Source organism: Pinus tabuliformis, chromosome 1_2 (assembly GCF_031772625.1).
Source record: "Pinus tabuliformis cultivar Carrire ecotype Pingquan chromosome 1_2, CPIR1, whole genome shotgun sequence".
NCBI classification, from domain to species: Eukaryota; Viridiplantae; Streptophyta; class Pinopsida; order Pinales; family Pinaceae; genus Pinus; species Pinus tabuliformis.
This window is the reverse complement of record NC_142298.1, coordinates 41,755,955-41,764,673: the sequence shown is the minus strand read 5'-3', so window position 1 is coordinate 41,764,673 and position 8,719 is coordinate 41,755,955. Positions and strand designations below refer to the sequence as shown.

Genomic DNA, 8,719 nt, shown 5'->3' with positions numbered 1-8,719 from the left:
CATGTGCTACATTACCAATATATCCTTTAGTGTACTGATAAATGGGCTGCATCTCCCTTCATTGGCTCTAAAAGAGGTCTCAGACAGGGGTGCCCATTATCTCCTCTACTTTTTCTCCTAGTCATGGAAGGACTAAGAAAATTGATCAAGGACATGCACCATAGAGGCAGACTCTCAGGAATCAGGATATTGAATGGATGTACTATAACACACCCCCTTTTCATGGATGATGTACTAATGTTCCTAAATGGAGGGATAGGTTACCTCACCACCATCCAGCACAACATCAATCTTTTCAAAACTGCTACAGGCATGATCATTAATAACTCTAAGTCCACCATAACGGTATCAAAATGATCCCCCCATAAGATACACTTTGTGATACAAAGATTCCCTTTCACCCTGACCCAGATAGATAGAGGCTTCTGGTATCTAGGATACAGGCTAAAACCGCTTGGATATAAAATGGTGGGCTGGATATGGTTGATCTCCAATCTTGAGAAACTCAATATATGGTATCATAAGCATCTCTCCAGAGCCGGAATATCGGTGCTCATCAAAGCGGTTCTAGAGGCCACCCCTGTATATTGGATGTCCCTCGCATGGATCCCAAGAGGCATTCTCAACAGAATACAAAACCTCTATTACAGATTCCTGTGGATAGGCAAACAAACAAGAAGGATATATGCATGGGCAAGATGGGATCTTCTATCTATCCCTATGAAATGAGGTGGGTGGGGTATAAAGAAATTGGGGGATTTCTCCTCAGCATGGTGGCCAAGATAGGGTGGTAATTAGTCACCACCAATAGTCTCTGGACCGAAATTGCAATCACTAAATATATTGCACCGTTAAGGCCGCTGGATTGGCTGAGACAAACAAGCTGGAACAAAATTGGGGTCTCAAACATATGGAAAGAAATTCTAAACTCAATGCCTCTTATTCGGGACAGCCTAAATTGGAGAATATCTAATGGGATATCCATCTGAATAGGCCGTGACCCTTGGATAGGATGTGGGAATGCACACCAGCTACCTAAAGGCTTACTCCAGAACCTTAACGAGAAAGGAATTACACACATAGTGCACATTGCGGACCAGGAGAGATCAACCTTCCTGCACCAAGCTTGGAAGTTAGCCCATAGCTTGCTCCTTCCTTTACAGTGGCACCAAGCTTGGAGTACTTTCACTACAGCTCTCACGGAATCTCACATTCGACTAAGAGAAGGGGAAGATGAGATTACATGGGCCATCGCCAAAAATGGTCGGTACTCCCCAAAAGAGGGGTATCTACAACTAGCCAATCGACACAAGCCACAGCACATAGAAACATGGTGGAAAGGAATGTGGAAGCTCAAAGCACCCCCCCGAACAAGATTACTCATGTGGTCCATACTGAAGAATAAGGTGTCGACGGGAGACAACTTGAATAGAAGAGGGCTATATGGACCTTACTGGTGCTGCCTCTGTAAGGACAACACTGAATCTTTGGATCACCTCTTCCTCTCCTGTCCCGTCACAATTGATCTTTGGAACTCCATTCTATCTCACACACTCTCATCCATCAATTGGAGGGGTCAGACCACCAAGGAGGTATGGGCAAATTGGTGGTCATCTGTATCATCACCCAAAGCTAGGAACCTCCCCCTACTCATTAGTTGGGAAATCTGGATAGCCAGGAACCGCACCATCTTTTAGGACACCGCCCCCCAATGGCCATCCATCATAGCCAGAATTATAGCCGACTACAGTTCACTACCCGAGGACGAGGCCGCCTCTCCACCCAGAACTATCATCCCCGAGTCCATTGATCACTCACAACCCTGGGCATATTTTGATGGATCAGCACAAGAAACAGGATGTGGAGGTGGGGCTGCTCTATATATTTCAGATACACATTTCTATCATATTCAAATGGGACTTGGAAATGGCACAAACAACTTTGTTGAACTCATCACTGCCAAATACCTCATACAATTTGCAATTGAAAAAGACTATCATAATCTACAAGTGTTGGTGACTCGAAAATTGTCTGAAACTGGATTAGTAAAACATCAACATGTCATGCATTCACATTATGACATATATTGGATGAGGTGCATAGATACATCACATATTTTGACAAATTTTCTTGTCACCATATTTACAGGGAACAGAACACCCTCGCTGACAAACTTTCCAAAAAGGCAGCGATCAGGCCATGCAACATCTGGATGATCTAGGAGCAGTGGGGTGGTGAACAGTTCCAGTACTACCACCGTCCATATATGGACCAGATAGATCAAGCTCAACAGGAGCCTGAAATCATTTGATAATTGACCGTTTTATTTTTGTTTATATTTACTATGTTTATACATAATCAGTACATGTCCTCAGGAGTACTCTCTGCGTAGAGTGACAAATTTTGAAGTTTATTTATACAGCACTTTATTTAAAGACTATCTCCCTGTGTGGAGAACATATATTTGGTTCTTAAATTTTGGACTAGCACACAGCCACTATATTTTTCATATGCTCATAGCATCTACAGCATGTAATTTTCCTATCTTAATGAAAATTATGATTTTTCCAAGGGGAAAAAAAGGAATCAAAGTTGCTTTCATAAATGGAAAATTTTTCAATTGGCCAATGACATCTAGTATGAGAGATGCCTTCACTGTGGGATCCAAATTTGAAGGTATTTATAAATTCAATGGAAGACCAATACATATGTTGATTCATGACAGTAATCATCAATGTGAACTTTGGCACTGAAGGTTCGCTCATCCACACTATAAATCATCGCCTTGTCTGAGAAAGACGGTTTTTGAAATGCTTGAGATTAGAGTGGATCATGATGGGGTTTTCCAAGGGTGTACAAGTGGAAATCATGTAAATTGACCTTTCCCTTCAAGCAAAAGAAAAACAAGTTAGGCACTTCATCTTATTCATTTTGATTTATGTGGACCTATGCTTGTTACTTCTCTTGGTGGCTACTTGTATTATATAATCCTTATGGATGATTTTTCCCGCAAGACATGGATTTTATTTTTCAAAAAGAAATTTAAGTATTTAATGTGTTCAAAGAATTCAAAGCTCTAGTAGAAAAACAAACTGGAAAGCAGATCAAAGTATTCATATATGACAATGGAGGAGAGTTCACTTCAAATGATTTCATTGACTTCTGCAAAGAAGTTGGGATCAGGAAAGAGACCATCGTACCATATAACCTAGAACAAAATGGTTTGGCTGAAAGAAAGAAAAAAATTACCATGGAAGCAGTCAAAGTTATGTGGCATGATCAAAATCTACCAAATTTTCTATGGGGAGAAGGTGATGCTAACATTGTTGTCTATGTCTAACATAGATCTCCACATCGAGCCTTAAACAACAAGAATCCTAAAGAAGCCTTCGCTGGGGAAAAGCTCGAGGTTGGGCACTTGAGGGTTTTTGGTTTCCTTGTCTACTTTCATGTGCCAAAGGAAAAGAGGGACAAGTTTGAAGCTTCAGGTAAGAAATGTATGTTTCTTAGCTATTGTGAAAATTATAAAGCTTACGAAATATACATACCTGGTCGAAAAACTATAGAGTTTAATTGGGATGTAAAATTTGATGAAGATGCAACTCTTGGAAAGGAAAGATACACTCCTCTTCCTCCTGCTAATTTTGATAGACAAGATGATGCCTTTGTTTCTCAAGAAGATCATGAGCGTGAGCCTAATCTTGCTGACAAACCCATAGACCCCTTGGATCCTCCTCCATGTGATCCTCTTGGTAGAAAGATACCATTATGACTTCATGACACTTTACAAGAAGTTGATAGACATGCTTCCCTGAAAGGAACCTTCATAGAAAGCAAGAATCCATGTCGGTTTCAGGAATACATTGTAGCCATGAGTAACATTATTCAAGCTAAACCATGTACTTTTGAAGAAGCGGTGAAAGATCAAGTATGGAAAAATGTAATGGCAGAAGAATATGATTTAAACATACATAATGATGTATAGGAAGTAGTTCCAAGACCCAAAGGTAATTTTTTTGTGACTTCTAAGTGGATGTACAAAACTAAACATGGTGCGGACGGAAGTATTGAAAAATATAAAGCTAGATTTGTGACTAGAGGTTTCTCTCAGAAAGAGGGAGTAGACCATGATGAGATTTTTTCACCTATTTCTCAATATAATACCATATTGTTGACACCTAATCCTCATGATTGGGTGAATTTATGTAAATAATTAAATTAGAAATGTGAACAGTCATCGGGAGATGAACTGAACAGTGTCTCCCTATTGTATATAACAAAGACCTACCTGATGGAATAATACGTGAATCAATTTTTGCTTTGTGGAGTTACTGCCTAGCCTGACACAGTTATTCTAGCTACGGTTTCCTGTAGGCAAAAAAAAACTCAATCCTGAAAAATCCCAAGAATATCATCCTCTCGATACAAGTGGTACTCTTTTTCTGCAAGTTTTACTTATGTGCCACCATATTCGGGAATAAGAACATGGTCACCCTCCTTGACACTAACAGGAATAGTGTTTCCACCCTTGCTACGAAAACCAGGCCCAACTGATATAACCTTTCCTGAGTTCAACTTGCCAGTGCTCTCCGAAAGCAAAATGTCGCCAGCAGTCTTGCTCGGAGTAACAACTTTCTCTATCAAAACCCTGTTAAGCAAGGGGATAAGCTTCTTCGCCATTGGTTTGATACTGTAAGGGATGAAACCCTTATAGCCAGAGGCCTTTTGCATAGAGACCCTGCAATTGCAAAATCCTTCTGCCTCCACTTTCACACAGGCAACACACAACATTCAGCGTCTATGGAGACTTGCATTCGAACTCCATTGTTGTTCATTAACTTTTGTGTGGCTAAACGAGACAAGGCGCATCCAAAAGAGGCGAGCTCCCGATGGAAGAAGCCCTGCCGTTGCACGATCTTAAGAGACCATGCACCGCTACTCCTCTCTTGTGGGAAATCATCACCTCTGCTACAACGGTTCGAATGCTTCCAACAGCATCGCGGGCATCAAAGTGGCGCAACTGCGTGGACGACTTTGTGACTCTGGGTCGTTTACCTGTGAATTTAATTTAAGCACACCTGCGTGCTTCATTGTATGGTAACGTGTGCTTCACATACATCATATGTTTTGGTTCCATTATATATGAACTTTCATGGGCATATATTACATTACCATTGGAGCATTTAATACATTGAAGGCATATGTAATATGTAATATTTGTATGTAATGATGGATGCATTTATATCAAACATTGGAGGCATTTGGAGAAAATATGTTGCATAAAGACGTAGCGTGAGGTATTGACGTACATATTGGTATATGAGGAAGAGATTTGAAATCTTTTGAGAATTCCCTTTTGAGTACAATTTTACTGTATATTGGTAGAAGTATTTTTCTATCAGCAGAAGTAATTTTTTTTACAGAATGCATTCAATCATATCCATGGTGGGAATAGTTCTCACTGGCAAGGAGAACTATCCTGAATGGTCCCAGATGATAAAACACACCCTCATTTTCAATAAGTTGTGGAAAGGAGTGTGTGTCAGAGACGGAGACAATGAACCAGTACAGCCTACCTCAGAAAAAGAGCTCGTCATTTGGGAAAACAAGAACAGCAAAGCTTATGCATTAATCGCAGCATCTATAAATGAAGAGGTGAGTCACCATATTTCGTCATATTCAACTGCCTTTGAAGCCTTACAAAAGCTGAAAGAACTCTATGACTCACATTCTGCACTTGAAGTTGTCCAACTCATGATTAAACTCTTCACTCTTGAACTGCAATAATGATCCTCTTGCTCTTGCATCTGAAGTAAAGTCTATAATGCATGATATCAAATCCACTAAGGTTGAATTGGATATTCCTATTATTGCTTTTCTCAAGGCACTTTATCCTACTTACTCCAATTATCTTAAGTCATTGCAAGCAAATGGAAATCTCAAAGATATAACCTTTGACTCTCTTATGAAAAAGTTTGTTGAAAGAGAGAAAGCTTTTGGGAAGAAGACAGCCCCTGAATCTTGTGAAGAGGCTGTGTGCCTTGCTCATAAAGAAAAGCATCCTGCTCAAGATTCTACAAGAGGAAGAGGTGGTCGAAGAGGAAGAGGAAGATATTTTAGAGGCGGGGGGGCAGACATTCTCAAGGAGAAAAGGCAGATTTGCACTGCATACGCTGCAAAAGAAATGGATCACATGATGCCTCTACATGCAAGCTACCATGGGACAAAATTGAGCAGAAAAGAAACCAACAGAAAGGTAAAACTGATGATACAGACAAAGGTAAAGCACTTGAATCCTCTCACTATGTTGTGGCACAATGTAACATTGGAGTAAATGAAGATTTATTTAATGCTTCACTTGCTTCTTGGAAAAATGATTGGTTGCTTGATTCAGGAGCAACCTGCCACATGACTCATAGAAAAGATTTTTTTGAAGATTTCACTGACAATGTTGATGGAGCAGTATACTTTGCAGATCAATCAAAAATCAAGCCATCAGGGCTTGGCACAATCAGGCTTGAACTGCTTGGTCTTCCAGACTTTCTTCGGCATCATGTTCTATATCTCCCACAGCTCAAGAGAAACTTGTTGTCCTTGGTCCACATCCGCCACCAAGGTCACTCCATTCATATATTTGATGGCAAGCTTGAGGTAAGAAAAGCATCTGACCACTCACTTGTCATGAGGGGAATAGAAGAAGAAAGGCTTATCAAGCTGCAAGGAACCTCTGCTCATGCACAACATTTCTCATACAATTCTCATCATGAAGAAGGTACACTTCCATCAAGTTTATTATGGCATGCTAGATTTGGACATTGGAACTATGACAGTCTCCGCTTGTTGAAGAAAAATGGTGTTGCTGGTTTGCCTACAATTCCTAGGAAACTTAAGCAATGTGATGCTTGCATTCTAAGAAAGCATAGCAAACAGTCTTTTCATGATTCAAATTCAAGAGCACATAGAAAACTTGAACTCATTCATTCAGATTTATGTGGTGCAATGCATGTTCCTTCTGAAAATGGAAATAAATATATCATGACATTTATTGATGACTACACCAGAATGTGTTGGGTTTATTTATTGAAGAACAAATCTGATGCTTTTCAAACATTCAAGAATTTTCATAAATGGATTGAAAATGATGCACAATCTCATATTGGGTCTATTCACACTAATAATGGAAAAGAATACACATCAAATGAATTTGAAAACTATCTTCGCCAACATGGGATCAAACATCAAACAACTGTGCCTTATAATCCCCAACAGAATGGTGTAGCTGAAAGAATGAATAGGACAATCTTAAATATGGTACGATCCATGCTCTTCTTCAAAAATGTAAAGATAATGTTTTGGGCTAATGCTGTTCTATGTGCTACATATATAAAGAATAGATGTCCATCTAATGCTATAAGAAACAAGACTCCATATGAAATGTGGTATGGACATGTTCCTTCGGTAAAGCATCTCAAAGTCTTTGGCTCCACCTGTTATGCCTTGATACCAAAGGTACATAGAAACAAACTTGGTGCTAGAAGTCATAGGTGTATCTTTCTGGGGTATTCAAACACCTCCAAAGCATACCGCCTCTATGATGAAGTAAATAAGAAATTTGTTGTATCTAGAGATGTAATTTTCCTTGAATCATCCAAAACTGACAATGTTGTTGAGCGGCAACTTGATCGCTTGGATAGATTCGCAAAAGCAAAATCATTTCAAGAATTTGATAATCAGATTCCACATCTTGAAGGGGGGATTCCTATACTAGATCAACATGTGGAATCTTCTTCTGAAGAACACTCTCCCCCGCATGAAACTCCAACAACGGATGATGCTTTAAGTGATGTGATTGATAGAATTGGGAGACTCAATCTTGATTCAGTCCCAACTCAATCAACGGAGCAGCCTGGACCATCTAAAAAAGGTCCCCCAAAGTGGGTGACAAAGACACTTGAAAGTGTTCATCCTGATGAAGTTGGAAAGACAGGAACCAAAAATTCAAACCGGCAAAATGGAGGTGATGTAGATGACTCTAATTCACCTGTTGATATGGATGTTTCTTATGATTGTGAATTAAACTTGTCTACAGATTTTGAACCAACTTCCTTCAAAGAAGCTGCTTCTCATGATGAATGGAAATAAGCGATGCAAAAGGAGTATGATGCCCTCATAAAGAACGGCACTTGGAAGCTGGTTGATCCTCCATTAGGAACCAAACCAATTGGCTGCAAGTGGGTCTACAAGAACAAGTATAAAGCTGATGGCTCACTTGACAAGCACAAAGCTAGGCTTGTGGAAAAAGGTTTTGCATAGAAGGAAGGGGTCGATTATGAGGAGACTTTTGCCCCCATAGCAAAATGGGCTACCATCCCGACACTCTTTGTACTAGCAGCTCAGAACGGTTGGAAAGTTCATCAAATGGATGTAAAAACCGCTTTCTTGAATGGAGATCTAAAAGAGAATGTTTTTATGTCCCAGCCTGAAGGATTTGCTGTGAAAGGACATGAACATAAAGTATGAAAACTTGTGAAGTCCTTGTATGGCCTCAAACAAGCACCGCGAGCCTGGTATGAAAAACTAACTGAGCATCTTCTGAAACTCAATTTCAAACAGTTTGATCTTGATGATGCAACTTTATTTGTCAAGAAAGTTGGCAAAATAGTTGTGTATCTTGTGGTATATGTAGATGATCTTTTGATGAGAGGGAACAATGAAAGCT

The 8,719-nt window shown here is 39.8% G+C and overlaps 1 pseudogene; it reads right to left on the bottom strand.

The window, feature by feature from the left end:
- Positions 1 to 4,386: 4,386 nt before the first annotated feature.
- Positions 4,387 to 4,680, bottom strand: LOC149204306 (10 kDa chaperonin, mitochondrial pseudogene; annotated as a pseudogene).
- Positions 4,681 to 8,719: the final 4,039 nt, after the last annotated feature.